The 18,411-nt window shown below is 40.5% G+C and overlaps 1 long non-coding RNA gene across 10 annotated transcripts in view; it reads right to left on the bottom strand.

The window, feature by feature from the left end:
- LOC122240139 overlaps positions 1-18,411 on the bottom strand; it is a 102,512-nt gene that overhangs the window by 64,395 nt on the left and 19,706 nt on the right. The gene's annotated exons all lie outside the window — the stretch shown is intronic.

Below are 18,411 nucleotides of genomic sequence, written 5' to 3' on the forward strand. Positions count from 1 at the left end.
TCTTCATGCTAGCCCTTCAGTTTGGGAAAAAATGTGATCCTTCTGAATCCTTCTACCAGCATGGTCACTTGATGCAAATGGTTCCTTTCTGTGTTCCTCTTAACATACAGTGCCTACAAATGCTCAACATACTTCTGTGAGAAAATAAGACCAGATTTTTCTCTCTTGCATCTGAAATACTTCATACTTGTAGTTGCTATATTGACAAGATACAATTTGTAGCATTATCAAAATGCAACATTATTTTGTCTCCTACCTTCCCTTTAAAATGTAATCAGGGATGGTAAAGAATGAGTGAGATGTCCTCACTCTTTTTTTTTTTAATTTTTTTAACGTTTATTTATTTTTTTGAGACAGAGAGAGACAGAGCATGAACAGGGGAGGAGCAGAGAAAGAGGGAGACACAGAATCCGAAACAGGCTCCAGGCTCTGAGCTGTCAGCACAGAGCCCGACGCGGGGCTCGAACTCATGGACCGTGAGATCATGACCTGAGCCGAAGTCGGATGCTCAACCGACCAAGCCACCCAGGCGCCCCGAGTTGTCCTCACTCTTAAGTAACAGACATTTCTTTTTATTTATTTCTCTTTTGAGAGAGAGAGAGAGAGAGAGAGAGAACATGAGAGCAGAGGAGAGGGACAGAGGGAGAGAATCCTAAGCAGGTGAGGAGCTTGACATGAGGCTTGATCCTACAACCCTGGGATCATGACCTGAGCCAAAGTCAAGAGTCAGCCACTCAACCAACTGAGTCACCCAAGCACCCCATAAGTAACAGACATTTCTAAGAACACTTTAAGTTATAAATGTAGACTCAATTCAGTAAATAAAATATCCACTTAATTAAAATCATCAGTTTGATGATTATATCTTTTCTACTTCCTTAGCTTGGGTCAGCTTCAGGTTGGAAGCCTGCATGCAACAGGAAAAGGATAAGGATTTCATATGCTTGTGGATGGTGGTGGGTGGTGGGTGGCTTCTTATCTGCGCACCTGCTAGCTAATTTCTGCCCTTTACAAAGCTACAGTAAGATGAAGGAAAGGTCTTGAATCATAAACCTGGCTTGCTGTCTCTGGGTCTGGCAGGTGTTTAAAGCTTTCTCTTGTTTTTATGTGGGTGTTTTGTGTACTTCAGGCGATAATTCCATCCCATTCAGCTTGTTGTCTCAATGATCATTGTTTGAACCATTTCCTAGAACCCAGCATTCTCTTCCATGTTCTTGATGCTGAAGTCCTTCCTCTCTTCCAGGTAGACAGATTAAACAGGATTCAAGATAGCCTCACATCAATTCTCTCTTCTGTATGGCCCACCTGTGGTCCATTCCTCATCTCAGCAAACTTTGGACGTATCAGCAAGCCTTAGGCAGCCACTTATACCCTCAGGTATGAGTCAGGCACCAACATTCTCACCCCCCCACACACAACTAACAGTTCTAATGAGTTTACACTGAAGCTCTCTGAATGGCTTCAGGGAAGCTTCCCTCAGCAGGCTAGAGGTAAAGGTTATAGCTTTTGCCAAAAACTTTCCTGCCCACATTTATCCCTCTCCACAATCTGATCCAGTTTGCAGCTATTTCGATGCATACATCGACTTGTCTAGCCCTCACTTTGGTCTTAAATTTGTATTGTTTTAGAGTCCAAGATGAAACTGAGGCAATAAGAGTTTAACCTGATATTTCAAATGCACAGACATGCAGCATGAGATCTTCTTAGCCATCTTATTCTTTCAAGCCACGTTGAATATATTCTTCACTGTCATCCCTGTGGCAGACTGCCAGTGTTTCCTAAAATCTCTTCTTCTTTCTTTCTTGGTAAAAAATTTTTGGCTTTTCCCCTTAACTTAAGCTGGAGGATGTATTTTCCAGCCTGTCTTGCAGCTAGGTGGGCATGGCCCTAAGATTAAGTTGCTATCAATAGAGTGTGAGTGGAAGTAAAGAGTGTCCCATCATTCCATGCATTTTAAGAGGAAACTGCAAAGTTCAATTCTGGTTTAGAGGGAGCAAACATACTCCCTACTATCTCTCTGCTTACTAAGACTAAAAAGCTTGGGAAGAATACATAAAGCAACTGTTAGAGGACTCTGAAAAGTGAGTAAGAAAAAGAGGACTAGGTAGGAAGTTCAGGGCTCCAAAGCAACCCAGCAATGCTGTTTTTTCTTTGTTTGTTTGTACCTCTGATATGTGATGGAATGGGCTCTGGAGAAGCCCAAAACTGGAACCATAAACAGGAAACACCAAGAGAAGCCCATGGTCTCAGCACTCAGAGAACCAAGAGGGGTGTTCACAAAAAATCTCTCTATATATGTTAAAACTTACAGGACAACACACCCCCCAAAAAGATTTTTACTACATGTAAATTAAAAAAATAACTTTAAGAAAGGAAATCACTTTCCCAGGACATTTTTCCCATAGGTTAGGACATTGACATAAAACAGAGGCATTTTGCCTATACAGGTAAGACAAGAATCCTCCAGGATGGCAGAGCCATGGCCTGTGAAGCAAGCTGCCCAGCAGCCTGGATGACCCTCATGGGTCCTAATTTTGGAGCAACTTCACTTCCACCCTAGCTAATCAAACCTCTCATGCCTTCCACATGGGCTGCTACTAAGTTACGTCTGCTCCATATATCATGGGTGCAGGCAACTTGTTGAAGCTTGGCAGGACCCTGCATACTCAGGGGCAACTTGTCCTCCAAGCCAGTCTAGATAGAATTGGATACAGATTCTGTCATACAGTATATTCACCATTACTTCCAAGTGAGTCAGATCTAAACATTTAAAACTGCTAAAAGCACTGATGAATAAATATGTTGATTAGGACTAGGGAGAGAACCACAGGGTACCGCTGATCTCTGCTTCAAGGAGAGAAGGAGAGTGTGGAGAATGCTTAGCAAAATACGGAGAACTGATTAAAACTTTTTGAATAGAATTTCTATCCTGGCTGATAGCAATCGCTTTAATTGTCAAACAAATTATTAATCTATCTAATTATGTCAGGTCTTTCTCATTTTCCCCCATTTTATACACACACACACACACACACACACACGCTGAGAGATTTTTCATTAGTGACTTGTTAAAGTGCAAATACACTCTGCCTCTCACATGCCTTCTCTGGCATTCTAGTTTTCAACAAGGCAAATAAGAAATTAATTTAGCCAACATGACTTCTTGTTCTTGGTATCCTCCTATTTGGCCTTGGTGGCAAACTTCCTGTAGTGGGTAGGCACATAATATAATGATCAATTCCAAAATCTTGTTCAAGAGCAAGTGTACCAGTCTTAGGTCTACTGAGTCTACTGTTTTGAAAATAAGATTTTTTTTAACATCCAAAGTTTTCTGGCACATTTTTTTCTTCTTTATTTCTCAACAGTAATCAATCTCAGTTCAGTGACCTGACTTGCAAGTTCTCCACAGTCATGAGAAATAATTAATCTGGGTTCATGTGAAAAAAATGTTATTTGCAGTACTTGAGTTATCTGTATTTCAAATTCTTTGCCCAAGTGAGGTTTCAGTTCCTTCATATCAGAGTTCATTTATTCATTACCTCATTCATCCATTCAACACATATCTACTGAGAACGTCCTCTGTGTCTGGCATTAATGGAAGTGTTGAAGATTCAGCAGAGAACCAAACAGACAAAACTCCCTCAAGGATTTTACATTTAATCAAATAAAAGTATAAAATTACAGAGTGTCAGATAATGACCAGTTGTATGGAAATAAATATTTTAGGGAAGAGGAGGCTGTCATGAGTGTGAGATTAAATTTTTTTTTAAAAGAAGTTGCCAGAAAAGATTCATTTGAGCAAAGGATCTTTAGAGGTGATGGAGTAAGTCATGCAGATATTTGGGGTAGAGAGTTCCAAGTAAAGGAAGCAACAAGTACTAAATCTCCAAAACAGGAACATGCCCAACATATTTGAGAAACAGCAAGAAGGACAGTGTTGCTGGAGTAGAATGAATGAATGGGAGAGAAGTAGGAAACAAGACAGAAAGGTGATGGGCAAAAGACCACACGGGAGAGAAGAATCAGTTGCCAAGAAATTCGACATGTACTTTACCCTCACTAAGAGTTTCTGAGCGAATTTAAGATATTATTGCCGTATAGTATTACTCTGCCTCCCTTTCTGAGGAGCCTACTTTTTTAATTTATTGAATTATCAAATATTTATTAAGTACCTATTATGTGCCGGGTGCCATTGTAGGCACTGTATGAAGATCCCAGGAACCTTACAGTCTATTGGGGAGTTAGCTTTTACTCTGAGCAGGAAGGCAAATATGGGCTCTGAGTAGAGCAGTGACTTTAGATGACTTAGGTTTTAAAAGGATCTTTCAGACTGCCATGCTAAAAATAGATTCCAATAGGACAGGAAGGAAACAGAAAAAACAATTAGGAGGATATTGAAATAATTCAGAGAAAAGATGATGCTTCAACCAGGATAGTAATGGAGAGACACTGTCAGAATCTAGGTTCCTTTTAAAAGTAGAGTCTACAGTACGGATGTGGGTATTAAAGGAAGGAGTTGATCAGTATGGATCCAAGGTTCTAAGTTTTTGTCTCCCCCTCTGGAGAATCATAAAGAGTCACCATTTTTTCTGAACTGGAGACAACAGTGGAGGAGGAGATTTGAGGGGGAGAAAAATCAGGGGTTTTGTTTCAGGCATTTTAATTTTGTGAGGTTTATTATATATCTAAGTGGAGATGATGAATAGGCAAGACTTGAGAAGTGTCCAGGCTGGAGATAGATATCTGGGAGTCAAAGGGCACCTGGGAGGCTCAGTCAGTTAAGCGTCTGACCTCAGCTCAGGTCATGATCTCGCAGTCCATGAGTTCAAGCTCCATGTTGGGCTCTGTGCTGACAGCTCAGAGCCTGGAGCCTGCTTCAGATTCTGTGTCTCCCTCTGTCTCTATCAAAAATAAATAAACCTTAAAAAAATTTTAATGAAAAAAAAAAGAAATCTGGGAGTCATAAGCATATAGATGGAAGTTGAAAGTGTGAAGCTCTATGAAATCACCAAACAAGTGAGTAAAGATAGAAAAGGAAGGTGCTTAAGCTTGGAGTCCTGGGACATTTGCATACTTACAGTTGTGGGAGATGAGGAAACACCAGGAAAGAGGACTGAGAGGAAGCCATCAGAGAGGAGAAAAAGTAGCTAAGAGAATTAGGTGATTACCATGGAAGTCAAGTGAAAAATCAAGGAGGACAGAGTGAGGACATGAATCGTCAGGCAAGGACTAAAGACTAGCTACATGGAAGTCACCTGTGGCCACACACATCTTGGTAGTAGGCTGGCTGTGAATGCCTGATTGGAGGGAGTTCCAAGCAAGGGATTGGAGCGTCAAGAATATGCATCCCTTTGTGTAATGTCTGTGCTAACAGTGAGCAGAGAAATAGAGGGAGAAAAGGAGTCAAGTTGGGTTTTTAGTCTGTTTCTTTGTCTTTTATTAAAAAAAAAAAAGGAAAAATCACATCTTTGCATGATGATGGAAATGATCCAGTAGAACGCCAAAAAAAAAAAAAAATGTATGATTTTATAGAGACAAAGAGAAATTTCTGGAATATTGTCCAGGAGTAAAAATAAGGAGAGGGATCTAGTGGGCACATGAAGAGTTTGACTTTAGATGGAGATTCCAGCCCCTATTCTTTCTAAGTAAATCACAGGGTCCCTCCTTTGGTACTTTTGTTATTCTTACACATCATACATGCTGCTGCTCTCCCTAAACAAGCTTCAAGTTTTTATCCCCTCTAGCTGATCAGTTTTCTGGATAATTTTGTATTTATCCTTATTCATTGAACCTCTTCCTTGCTACAGAATTGTCCTAAGCATCTGAGATGCCATAAACAGGACAGAAAAAGCCCCGGCACTCCAGGAGCTTGCACTAACAGTAGGTAGACATGAGCTGAGTGGTCAGGAAAGCCTTAAACACATTGGCTGTAGCCTGAATTTTGAGAAACAAATGTATTGTTGGTGGGGGACAGGGGTGAAAGATGTGGGGAGAAATAACGCAGGAAACAAATGGAAAGAACAAAAAGTCCAGTTTAAATGGAGTGTCGTGAGCAAGAGAAAGAATGATGGAGGAGGGTCAAGTGGGGAAAGGCTTAGGCTTTGTACTTCATGGGAAGGTGACTTAGACTGAATGTTTGTGTCCCTACCCCAGAATACATATGTTGAAATTTTAATTCCCAGCGTGATCGGATTAGGAAATGGGGCCTTTGGGGTGATTAGATCACAGCACTCATGAATGGGATTAGTGCCCTTACAAAGAGACCCTAGAGATCTTTCTCGTCCCCTCTGCCATAAGAAGACACATTAAGAAGACAACTGTCTATGAACCAGGAAATGGGCTGTCACCAGAACCCAAATCTGCCAGTACCTTGATCATGGACTGTTTGTTGCTTATTGTTCAAGCCACCCAGTCTATAGTATTTTGTTACAGCAGCCCAAATGGAGTAAAACCAAAGAAGACTGAATTATATGCTGAGTGCACTGTTAAGTCATGAGCCTGACCCTGATTCACCTTTTAAAGACATCTTTCTGGTTAGTGTATGGAGAAAGGATCTTAATGGAAGAGTAGAAGCAAAAAAAAAAAAAAAAAAAAAAAGGTAAAATGTTTCTACAGCCTTCCAGGCAAGAGATGGGGGGGAGCCTTGTTCGAGAATAGTGGCAGTAAAGATGGAGAGGGGTGGATGGATTTGTTTTCCATCTCAGAGGTTTAACTGGGATGACTTGCTGATGAATTGGATGTGAAGAGTAAGAGAAAAAAAGGAATCAACAATGATTCCTAAGCATTTGGCCTGAGTCACTGGGTCAAGCTGCTATTACAGAGATGGAAAAACAACACAGGGGAGATTGGTTTGTGGGAACGATAAAACCTGCAATTCCATTTTGGACTTAATTTGGGAATACCGATCAAACACACAAGGGGAAATAGTAGGCAATTAGCTATAATAAATAAAGATAGCTGACACTTCCATGGTGTTTACTATGAGCTAGGCATGACTCTCATCACTTCACAAACATTAAATCAGCATAGATTGCATTTACATGCTTAGGACTGGGTGAGTTCACCCAGGGAGAAAAAACAGGGAAAGAAGGAAGCCCAGGAATAAGCCCTGAACACACCAGTACTCAGAGGTCAGTTAAATGCCCTTCTTCCCCAGATCCTCAGGTAAAAGTCGTTGGTTATGGGCTTTTGCATAATAGATCAGAATCCCAAATCCTATTTGTTGACAACATCTGCACAGACAGCTGTTTCCCTCCTATCTCTTGGTCTGTCTTCCAAAGTCCCAGGCTTCAGTGGGAGGAATTCATGTAAATACCAGCTGTATACATAAGCCTTTCTATTTTCTGTCTAAAAATGATTGTCTCTAAGGATGCTTCCGCGGTCTTAGACTGCTGTTTATCTCTATTTGAACTCCCCCCACCCCCACCTCCCAAATGTGGGAAAACGTATTAAGTTTAAGCAGGCTCTCCACCACATGTTGGCTACATGCTTCAGGTTGTGCATCTAAACGGGGCTATCCGGGGAAGAATTCAGCCACCTTCATCACCAGATTTATTGCTAATTTCTTCTTCCCAGGATAAGTTTTCACTTCCATCAAAACTCTACTCTCTAGTAAATAACCTGTTTAACTGAGTACTAGCACTGATATATATAATTCATGTTTTCTCCACTTCAAAAGTAAGGTTGTCAATTTCCTTTTAGAGGAAAAACCATAACCCACAGCATCAGTCCCAAGGGAAACTAGGTTAGAGGAGGGTTAGTGGTCAGCTCAGTGGATGCCAGCACCACTCTTGGGAAAGCAACCATAGAGTTCCTCCATTACTATTCAGTAATCAGCAGTTGCTTCTATACAGAAAAACAGTCCCTACTACACAAATTCCAATGCACTGCATTCTTAAGACTAATTTAATGGCACTCAGTTGAACCACTCTTAACGATGTGGTCCAAATGCTTAAATGGTAGGGTGCATTATCTTTTTTCCCACTATTTTATTATTTGAGATCAGACTTGGCTTCTATTTATGATCAGCTCCAAGAGACTTAAAAGGGACTTTGATTCCAAAGTATATACATAAATCGTGTGGGGTTTTTTTTTTCTCTTAGAGATGATGAAAGGGCAATATTTTTCTTTTATGTTTCAACACTAAACAGAAGTCCTTCTGAAATTTTTTAAATAGCAGTTCTTATTAATTACAAGTGAAAGCTTAAAGAGGGTTTAAATAAGAGGAACCAAAATGATCATGTTAGTAGAAGTACTCCATGTATTATTTCTTATGTTGTTCTGCCTTGCGTGCAAATTCTCTCTCCATAGAGATAGAGATAGTGACAGAAATAGATATAGATATAGATGATATAGATATAGATATATGGCACTCTCTTTTTTCTCTCTTTCTCTCCCTCCCTCCCTCCTTCTCTCATTGTTTCCAATTTTTAGTCTTTGTCCCATGACATTTCTCTTTTTGATAGCATCGTTTCTGACCTCTTCCCCAGGGTTTTCCTGCCAGCTTCTCACCATGGCATCCAGGACATATCCAACAGGGAAATCATACTGAAAATGAATCTGAAAGCAAGACTTTGGTTCATCAAGTAGATAATACAAGTCAGAAAATGTCTCATCTAATTCTCTGGATTCTGCCTATAATCTGCCATAAAATATCGAACCCCTGATTTTAAATCAGAACCTGAAATGGTTCCAGGATGTAGATATTTAAATGGAAATCTCTAGGGGTTTTCCTCTCCTATATAAAATTAGTATCTTGATTTTCTGCCAGTTTGGTATATGGATTTCAGATGTGCTGATGAATTGATTTTTTTAAAAAAAAAATAGGACTACAGAAATAATCTACTATGGTATGTCTTTATTTGGGGAAACAGAATCTAATTAGAAAACTGCCTTATTATTATTTATGGCATGTTATAAATTAGGTTTGTGCTATGTCTCTTAGCCTAAATATTTTACAAATCCTTCTATATATATTTTAGATGGAAATATAATATGCAGAGCTGCAACATTTTATGGGGAAACAACTGATCCCCCTGGGTTAAGTATTTTAACATCTTAAGTAAATGTAAATTTTTAAAACAGATCTAGGACGATAAACTGGCATAGTTGTATGTTGGAAGAAAGCCCTCTAGGGCATAAAGCCTGTGTTTTGAAGGAACAATCTAGGATTTGGGAACAGCTGGAAGCAAAAGGCCTCTAATGGATGTACGCAGAGTGTCTCTTCACCAATCCCCAAACCTATGAGGTTAGAACAGCCAGAGGAGATTGCATGAAATTTCACGTGAATAGAGGGAAGACAGGTGTTTCCAAAGCAGAAGGAAACTATTGTAGAGAAAACTACTGAGACGGTTTATCATATGTTCATATTTAATCTACTTCATTAATTCAGTTTTCCTAATGGTCTGTCATATGGTTTTTAAAGCCCATAAATTGTTTTGTTCTTTTTGTCTTTAATAAGAAAGTTAACATAAAAGTAACTCTGAGAGCCTGTTGCGGATCTCCTTAAAAAATACTAGCATCCCTCCCCTGCAGGCTTCCAGGAAAGAAGAAGAGAATTTTCTGACCCAAGAGGCCTACCTGGCCCTCTGCCACAGCAAAGGTTAGAGCTCCCCTTTTATCAATTTTCCTTCCTCCTTATCACACTTGCAGTTAATTCATCATTTGGCACTTCTTGTTCAATGCATTTTCCCCACTGAATTATTCGAGGAATTCAGGAACCATGTCTGTCTGGTTTACTTATCTTAGGTGAGCACAGAGTCTGTTTTCAAGAAATATATGTTGAATGAAAAGACAAAGAACCATCCTCTTGAATAGACATAGACCCCCAGAGAAGTTGGAAAGTTGAGAAGGAGACCACACAGTAATACCATCATCAAAGACAACAACACAGTCACCTTCTATGAACGACTCACTCTGAGCGTTATTGGCTAATGATTAAGAACACAGGCCTGCAGTTCATCTGCTTAAGTTTGAAACCTGTTGCTGGCTGTGTGACAGCAAGCATGTGATTTAAGCGCTCTCTCTCTCTCTCTCTCTCTTCTCCACTTTCCTTATCTATAAAATGAGGATTCGAATGTTATTATTCCTCTTAGGGTCATTGTGACAGTTAACTGAAGTAAAACTGAAGTGACTGGTGGGAAGGATTTAGCACAGCACCAAGCCCTCAGTGAGGAGTATGCGTTAAGCACTGAGCTGGAGCTCAGTGAGTTCTTTACAGGAATACTGTAGCACAGGTGTTACTAGCCCCACTTTGCAGAAAACAGAATCCTGTTTCTTGCCCTAGGTCACCCAGTCAGTGGTAAATCATGGAGCTAGGATTACACTAGGATACACCCTTGCTAAGGTGTGGTCTTTGCTCTAGTTTCAGTGACTCAGATAAGGTTACTTACCAATTAACTACTAACTACCACCACAGCTCAGAACAGATACCTTGGCTGGTAAGAGTGAAATATGGCCAGCCACACAGCAGGAACCAAGACCAATGTTGATGGCAAAATCTGGCAAGGAACTTCAGCTAGCTGGCCTACAGAGGGCAAGATGATGCAAGCCCTTGTCTACTGCTGAGGTGGTCAGTGGGAGCATTCCTACCAGCCACAGAGTGCGCTTCCAAAAGATTTCGCCCATCTCACGCCAGCCTTTAGAACTAGGTAGGGACCAATTAACTGTACTATCAACAGGGTGACAATTAACTAGTAAGTCACTTAAGGCATCAACAAACTTGGGTTGGATTAAATAAAACAGGAACAGAAAGTCTAAAAGCAGCTATCTCCCACTCAGGGAAAAGCTGGGGTACATTACTGAAATATAATTGCAGCTGAATCACTAAGCAAGATGGTTCATTGTTTAAACGAAGCTAGAGCATCATTGTTTCTTTCTTGTGATCGTCAGTGTGACATTTTTCCTCCATTTAAGTCACTGTTTCTTACAATTGCGTCAGGCTGAAGATGTAAGTGTTGGTTCTTAATGATTCCTCATGTGCAGGCCTAGTTCTGTGTTAATCAGGAAGAAGGTAACATTTCTTATGTAAATACAGAATTATGGAGATAGCCACCCAGAAATGGGTTTGCATTCTAACTCTGCATTCACTAGCTTAGGAAAGACCCTCAGTCTTTCTGAGTCTCAGTTCCCAAAAAATGAGGATGTAACTTCATAGTGATATGGTAGCGATTAAATTAGATGGTATATGTAACTGTCAGTACAAAGAAACAAGCATCCCCTGACAATGTTCCTAGCATTTTTTTTTCTTTTCCTTTCTATTCCTTTCCTTTCTTTTCCTTTCCTTTTCTTTCCTTTCCTTTCCTTTCCCTTCCTTTCCTTTCCTTTCCTTTCCTTTCTTTTCCTTTCCTTTTCATGTCCTTTTCTTTTCTTTCTTTTGTTCCTAACATTTTCAGTCACCTTGTCTACGAGTTATTTTAGATAATCATTACAGTGACACAATATGGTCAATAGTAGGTTAGCAGCATTCCTGACCTCTACCTGTGATATACCAACAGCATAATCTTCTCCATTTGTGACAATCCAAAATGTCTCCGTATAGCAGAAGGCATGAACAGACATTTCTCCCAAGAGGACATACAGATGGCCAACAGACACATGAAAAGATTCTCAGCATCACTCATCATCAGGGAAATGCAACTCAAAACTACAATGAGATATCATCTCACAACTATCAGAATGGCTAAAATCAAAAACACAAGAAACAAGTGTTGGTGAGGATGTGGAAAAAGGGAACCCTCATGCACTGTTGATGGGAATGCAAACTAGTGTAGCCCCTGTGGAAATACTATGGAGATTCCTCAAAAAGTTATAAATAGAACTACCCTACAATCCAGTAATCCCACTACTGGGTATTTACCCAAAGAACACAAAAACACTAATTTGAAAAGATACATGCACCTCTATGTTTATTTACAATAAATATATTTATATTATTTACAATAGCCAAGATATGGAAGCAGCCCAAGTGTCCACTGATAGATGAATGAATAAAGAAGATGTGATAGCTATACAATGGAATATTATTCAGCTGTAAAAAAAAGAATGAAATCTTGCCATTTGCAACAACACGGATGGAGCTAGACAGTGTAATGCTAAGCAAAATGAGTCAGTCAGAGAAAAATAAATATAATATGATTTAATTCATATGTGGAATTTAACAAACTAAAAAGAAAAAAAGAGAGAGAGAGAGACAAATCAAGAAACAGACTCTTAACTACAGAGAACAAACTGATGGTTACCAGGGGGGAGGTTGCTGGGTGGATGGATGAAATAGATGAAGGAGATTAAGAGTATATTTATATTGATGAACACTGAATAACATATAGAACTGTTGAATCACTACATCGTCCACCTGAAACTGACATAACACTGTATGTTAACTATACTGAAATTAAAATTAAAAAAAAAAATGTCTCCATACATTGTAAGTATCCACTGAGGGAGTAAAATCAACCTTGGTTAAAAACCACTACTGTAGGACAATAAATGTCTAAATAGATTAAGAAAATGTAATAGGGACAATAAGCAGCATTAAGGTTCTGCATAATGCATATGGATTTACATTATTATTGTGTGTTTTTCCAGGCATATTCAACTACACAGGTGCAGGCATGAAGCAGGTAGAGAATAGGATTTGGCCAGGATTGGGCGTTTCCAGTTGAATGTGACAGGGAAATATATGGGCTAGCAGCTAACCTATAAAAGGGAATGCTGCTAAACATCCTACAATGTTCAGGACAGCCATCCACAATAAATATCTGGTCCAAAATGGCAAGAGTACCAAGATTAAGAAAACTTATCCTAGACCCTTGCTGCTCGAAGTGTGGCCCATGGACCAATGACATCTTCATCACCTGAGATTTTATTTGAAATGCAGAATTTCAGGCCTCACTGTGGATTTACAGAACTAGAATCTCCATTTTAACAAGATCCCTGGGTGAGCTGTATGCACATTAAAGTTTGAGAAGCCCCTTTCAAGCCATCTTGTCTCCTCTCATGCTTACAACACTTCCTTCCTGCCTTCACTCTCACCCGTGCCTTGTTTGCTATTGCACCAACAAAGAGGCATTCAGAAGATATCTAACACATGCTTCCACTGTCAAAGTTCCCCACCCAACTATATCTGTACATCTAGGAAAGATTTCAGGAAGGAGTGCAATGATGAACCGTGGTAAAGAGAAAAGTACTGAGGGTGAGAGGTGAGGGGTACTGATAAGATGATGAGGTTGACAGAATATGGATCTTGGGGGGCTTAAAGTATTGTTGAAGTTGAAATACTAAAGGGAGAGAGCTAAAGAGATCGTGGACAGTAGTCAAAGATGAAAGATAAAAATGAAGATTATGAAGTACATGCAGTTAATAATGAAAGATCTTGGCATGACTCTGGTGACTGAGGTATGTTCAAAGACATAACCACCAGAGAAGAAGTCAAGAGCTAAGAGGCAAGAATTTGGGAACTATCATTTACGTGAATTTTGAAATTTCTAAGAATTTCGTCAGGAGGCGCATTAAAGACCCATGAAAAGGAGTAATGAGTTAAAACCTTCAAGGAATAAAATGAGAGTGCTCTGTGGGGTCCATTGATCACAACAATAAGGGCGGGGGGAGGAGAAGGTGATATAGTGAGATGACATGAGTTAGGTCAAAATTGGGTGTTCTGAGAAGAGAAGGGTGGTGGTCTGGAGGCAGCGACAGGGAGCAAGGTATACACCATGACCACCACCACCACCGCCATCACCACCACCTCCAGGCCCAAATGAGAAGCAGGATCCTCAGAGGAGAGTCAGATTTCAGAACCAGAAGTTGAAGAGAACATATAGGAAAAACTTTTGGACCAAGGGCAGATTTTAGATGTTGTGAAAGGATGGAAGATGAGGTCAGATATAGAATATGTGAGGAAAAGGATCCATGGGGAAGGCAGTAATGTGGGAGTCTTAAGTTTCTTATAATGTCTGAAATAAACAAGGACAAATAAGGTGGTCATGCAAATTATCATCCAAACGGAAACATTTTCAGGGTTGGGAGAGGATGGTCATCCTAGGCAAACCAGGACATATGACCTTTTGGATAAAGGTTATGATAGGATTGACAGTGACTATCAATCTCTTTGGCAGATTGTGATGGTAAGGATGTGAGTATTGGCGGTTGAAATGGGGTGTTCTAGGACCGTGAAGCTTTCTGCAACCCTAAAACTCTTTCTTCAAGTGCTGAAGGAGGCTGGAAGAGGAGTCGTGTATTGCTGAGGGTCCCTGAGCTCCAACAGCCTAGTTTCACCTACAGATTAGAAATGCTAAATAGAAGAGACTTTTATTTTTTATTGTTAACTGTTTTCAGTGTAAAGCTACCCAATGATAATAAAAATATTCTCAAAACGTTGTTAGCAAAATAGTCAACATGTTTGCACAGGTCACACACCCCAAAAGCAGCTAGAGCCCAGTGAATGTTTGTAGTTCTTGTCTACTATTTGAGAGCCTTTTAAGGGGAAAAAAACCAATGAGGCCCTCTAGCGGCCAGAATATTTCCAGGTAATCAGTTAAAACATCACAGAAGGAGCTGGAAAGAAATATGGGCCATCACCTGGTAGAGACCCTTGCCCTGAGTTAAGTGAACGTGCGTACAAGGATCAGGACTAATCACATCATAGGTGCTAATGAAGGCTAGAATTAACTCTAAGCCTAGAGGTTGGTTCTTACCCAACAGACGCTCTTGCTCTGGACACTGCCGCTGAAGACCACTCCACTACGCGACCACTAACACCCCACATCCTCACACCCAACCCCAGATACAGAGTTTGGAGAGGACTCTCTAGGGTCAGACCTTTAAAACCTTGTAGGCTAGATTAAAGATCTTGATCTCTTTCTAAGCGCAATGGAAAGCCATTGAAATATTTCAAGTTGAGGGATGTGGGGGGGGGGGGGGTGGGGGGAGTTTCATGTTCAAATTTGCACTTCAGAAAGATTGCTGTGGCTGCAGGGTGAAGAACAGTCAGGGAGCAGGGGCGCAGAGCAGATTCAGAGACCTCAGGAATGTGGTTATTATAGTAATAAAGGTGAGGATAGGATTGGAATGGGTGGAGGCGAAGAGATAGAAAGAAGTCAACATATTCAAATGAGAATTAAGGAGTAAACTCAGCAGGACTTGGAGGTGTATTTCATATAAGGATAAAAGAGTGAGAAGAGTACGGATGATACTAGATTTGGAATGTGTGGTGTTCACAGAGACAGGTGACACTGAAAGAAGACACAGGCTGGAGGCAGAGCTGGGGCAGAACACGAGTTTGATTCTGGATAGACTTTGTTGGCATTGCTTTGGTTCATACATACTGTCCAAATACTGAGTAGGCAAATGACTGTTCTGGCTGGCAGCAAGGAAGAGAGGCCTGGGCTGGAGGCAGCATATAGTGAGTTGTCTGCATATGATTCTATTCTTTTAATCTCTCCATGGGGAATATTATGTTTGTTTGCTTGCTTGCTTGATGAATAATGGGTTGATTGATTGACTGATTTTGATTGATTTTTGACTCTACAAAAAGAAGCCCCTTCCTTGGGCACCTGGGTGGCTTATTTGTTAAGTATTGGACTCTTGATTTCAGCTCATGTCATGATCTCATGGATTCCTGAGCTCAATCCCTGTGTCGGGCTCTGTGCCCTGACCCCTAACCACTGACCACATGGAGCCTGCTTGGGATTCTCTGTCTCCCTCTCTCTCTGCCCCTCCCCCACTCACACTGTCTCTGTCTCTCTCAAAATAAAAAACATAAAAAATTAAAAAAAAAAAGCCTCTTCGTATTTGCACCCTGATCCCTTTTTGAGACTGTTTTGAGGCTTCCACAATGCAGACCAAAGGGTTTGGCCAAAGTTCCCCTAAGCTCAACACCTCTGTGGGACAGGCTGTGACAGGCTCAGCCAATGGGATACTCTTCGCCAGAGCTCACCTACGACGCATGATTGTGGAGCCAGGTGGAGGTTGCTCATCAGCCCAATGGCAACCCGAATGGCCTTGAGTCCAGTGTGTTTTGCTTCACAGCCCTTTTTCTGGTTCCTGATGCTCAACCCTTGATTCCTGCCCATTATCCAAACCTCCCGTTGGGTCTACAAGCCTCTCATATCTTCACATAATTGCTGTTTTTGTTTTTGCTTAAATTGAGCAGTTGCCTGAAATTAAGAATCCTGACTGGTACCTCTCCTTTATATTTATGTTTCTTTCTTTCTCTTCCTCCAATTTCCTTAAAGCTTTTTCTATCCTGAGTCCTTCTTTCTGATGGGCTATCTCCCTACTACCACCATCCTTTCTACACTGCATCATTCTCTTTATTTTTCCCTCCACGGACCTCTGCTCTCCTTCCCTCTCTGGTCACAATGTCAAACTAGGGATTCAGGGTTAGAAGTAGAGTGAACACACTGACTTCATAACATCAAGATTTAAAACTTCTGACAAGTTGGAAAGAGAAGCTGAAATCAATGTGATGAAATTTAATTGAGATAAATGGGTATTTCTGAGCTTAGCTTCTAAAATGAAGCACAGAAGATGAACCAGCAATGGTTCCACAGCCAATTCTATTAAAAAACAAAAGAAGTGAGAAGTGGGATTGCCAGACAAAATATGTGGGACATACTTACACTAAATAATTCTTCCTTGTTTATCTGAAATTTAAATTTAACTGGGTGTTCTGTGTGTTTTAGTAAATCTGGAAGCCTTACTCTTGAGGTTTGAATTGACTGAAAGCTCAGTACACGCCTTCAGACATGGGTGCCTTGGAAAGCACATCAATTCCGCGGTATGACGGGAAGGATGACGACTAGATGAAAGAACCCCAGGATTCACTGAGCCCAAGAGAGCACATGCAGAGTGTGTTGGGTCTTTCCGGGCCCATTCTTGGAGAGATGCTGCTGGGTTGATGGGCAGAGAGAATGGAAATCACATCTTAGGTGGGATAGCTGAAAGAATGTGGGAGGGGAAGCCCTAAGTGGGTCATGCCATCAAGATCTCCAGAAAGACTGACTCCTGCCTTTTCTTCTATGCCTGGTTCTCCAACTTCTCTTCAATTCTATGAGCAGCCCAATGGCTCATCAAGAAATTTATCTTCTTTTTAGGTTTGTCAAAGTCAATTTCTGCTTCTTGCCACTGAAGACCTCAAAGGGTACAATCGTTTTTTTCCTAACATCTACCTGGATCTTTTCAGAAGAGAATTTGGCCATATTTAGAGAGCAAAACTAGCACCTGGAGGTGAAATCAGACAAGTCAACATGGGAAAGAACTTTCTAATTATCCAAACAACCCTGAACCGTAAAGGTCTATAGATCAGTGAGAGTCCGTTTTCTGCAGAGATTCAAGAAGAGGCAGGATGATCCACGGATAGGGACAGGATTCCTGATCTAACTGGATAAACAGATCAGATGCTGGATCAGATGCCTTATAAGACGTGTTTTGTTTTGTTTTAACTTACAGGATCTTGTTCAAATAAAATGGCAAACAGAAATTAAAACAAGGTACACACAAGCTGAGCAACTGTGGTAGTTGCAGATAAAAACCAAGTTTCCCCTGCTTATCCTTATCTTAAATTTGTAGGTGTTTCAGCACAAGACTTGTAGAAACTTGGGACTCTTTGAAGCATAGTTTTAAAATTACTGGATTAAAATTGCTAATATTTAGGGGGCACTTGCAAGTATCTCTGGCACCCTCTTAAGTACTTTTTATGTATTATCTCATTTAATGCTCCTCAAAACTATGTGAACTAACTACTATTATTAGCCCCATTTTACAGATGAGGAACTGGAAGCCCACAGATGGTAATTGACTCATTCAAGGTCACATGGCTGGAAGATATTCCCATCTTCCAAAATTCAAACACAGGAGGTCTGACTACTGAGGCTGAACCCTGAACCACTGTGCTGCTTGCTTTTTAAGATCTTATGATTGAACGAAGCTTGAGTTTCAGTGCTTACCATTCCTTTTGAGTTCTGTGTTCCTTTCATTCATTTATCATCAGATTAATTTAAGCCTTTCTAGGCTTTTCTAAAATAGCACCAACTCAGATGAATTTAATTTGTTTTTCCTGACCCTCAGTTCACAGTTTTCCCTGTAGCTGGTTTTCCTTAATTAGTATTTTTTTTTTAACGATTTCACATACCTCTCTAAATTAGGTGCTTTAAGGTATCAGCTCTTAGGGTTGGCTGTAAAAGATCAAGTTGCCTACCAGGGTCAGCATTCATTCCATCAGTTGGATGTTCACTGTGCCTCCTTTATCTTTTCACAGCACAACAAAGTGGGGCAAGGGGCTTGGTTTGTTTGCCAGGCTTCATTTGACCAAGCAATGATGGAGGTTTCTCTGGTGGTCACCAAACGGGAGGAAGGCAGGCAGATGCAAAAAACAAAAAACAAAAAACCCGGCACACTAATTGTCCTGGTGTT

This window comes from Panthera tigris, chromosome B4, assembly GCF_018350195.1.
Source record: "Panthera tigris isolate Pti1 chromosome B4, P.tigris_Pti1_mat1.1, whole genome shotgun sequence".
Classification (NCBI taxonomy): Eukaryota; Metazoa; Chordata; class Mammalia; order Carnivora; family Felidae; genus Panthera; species Panthera tigris.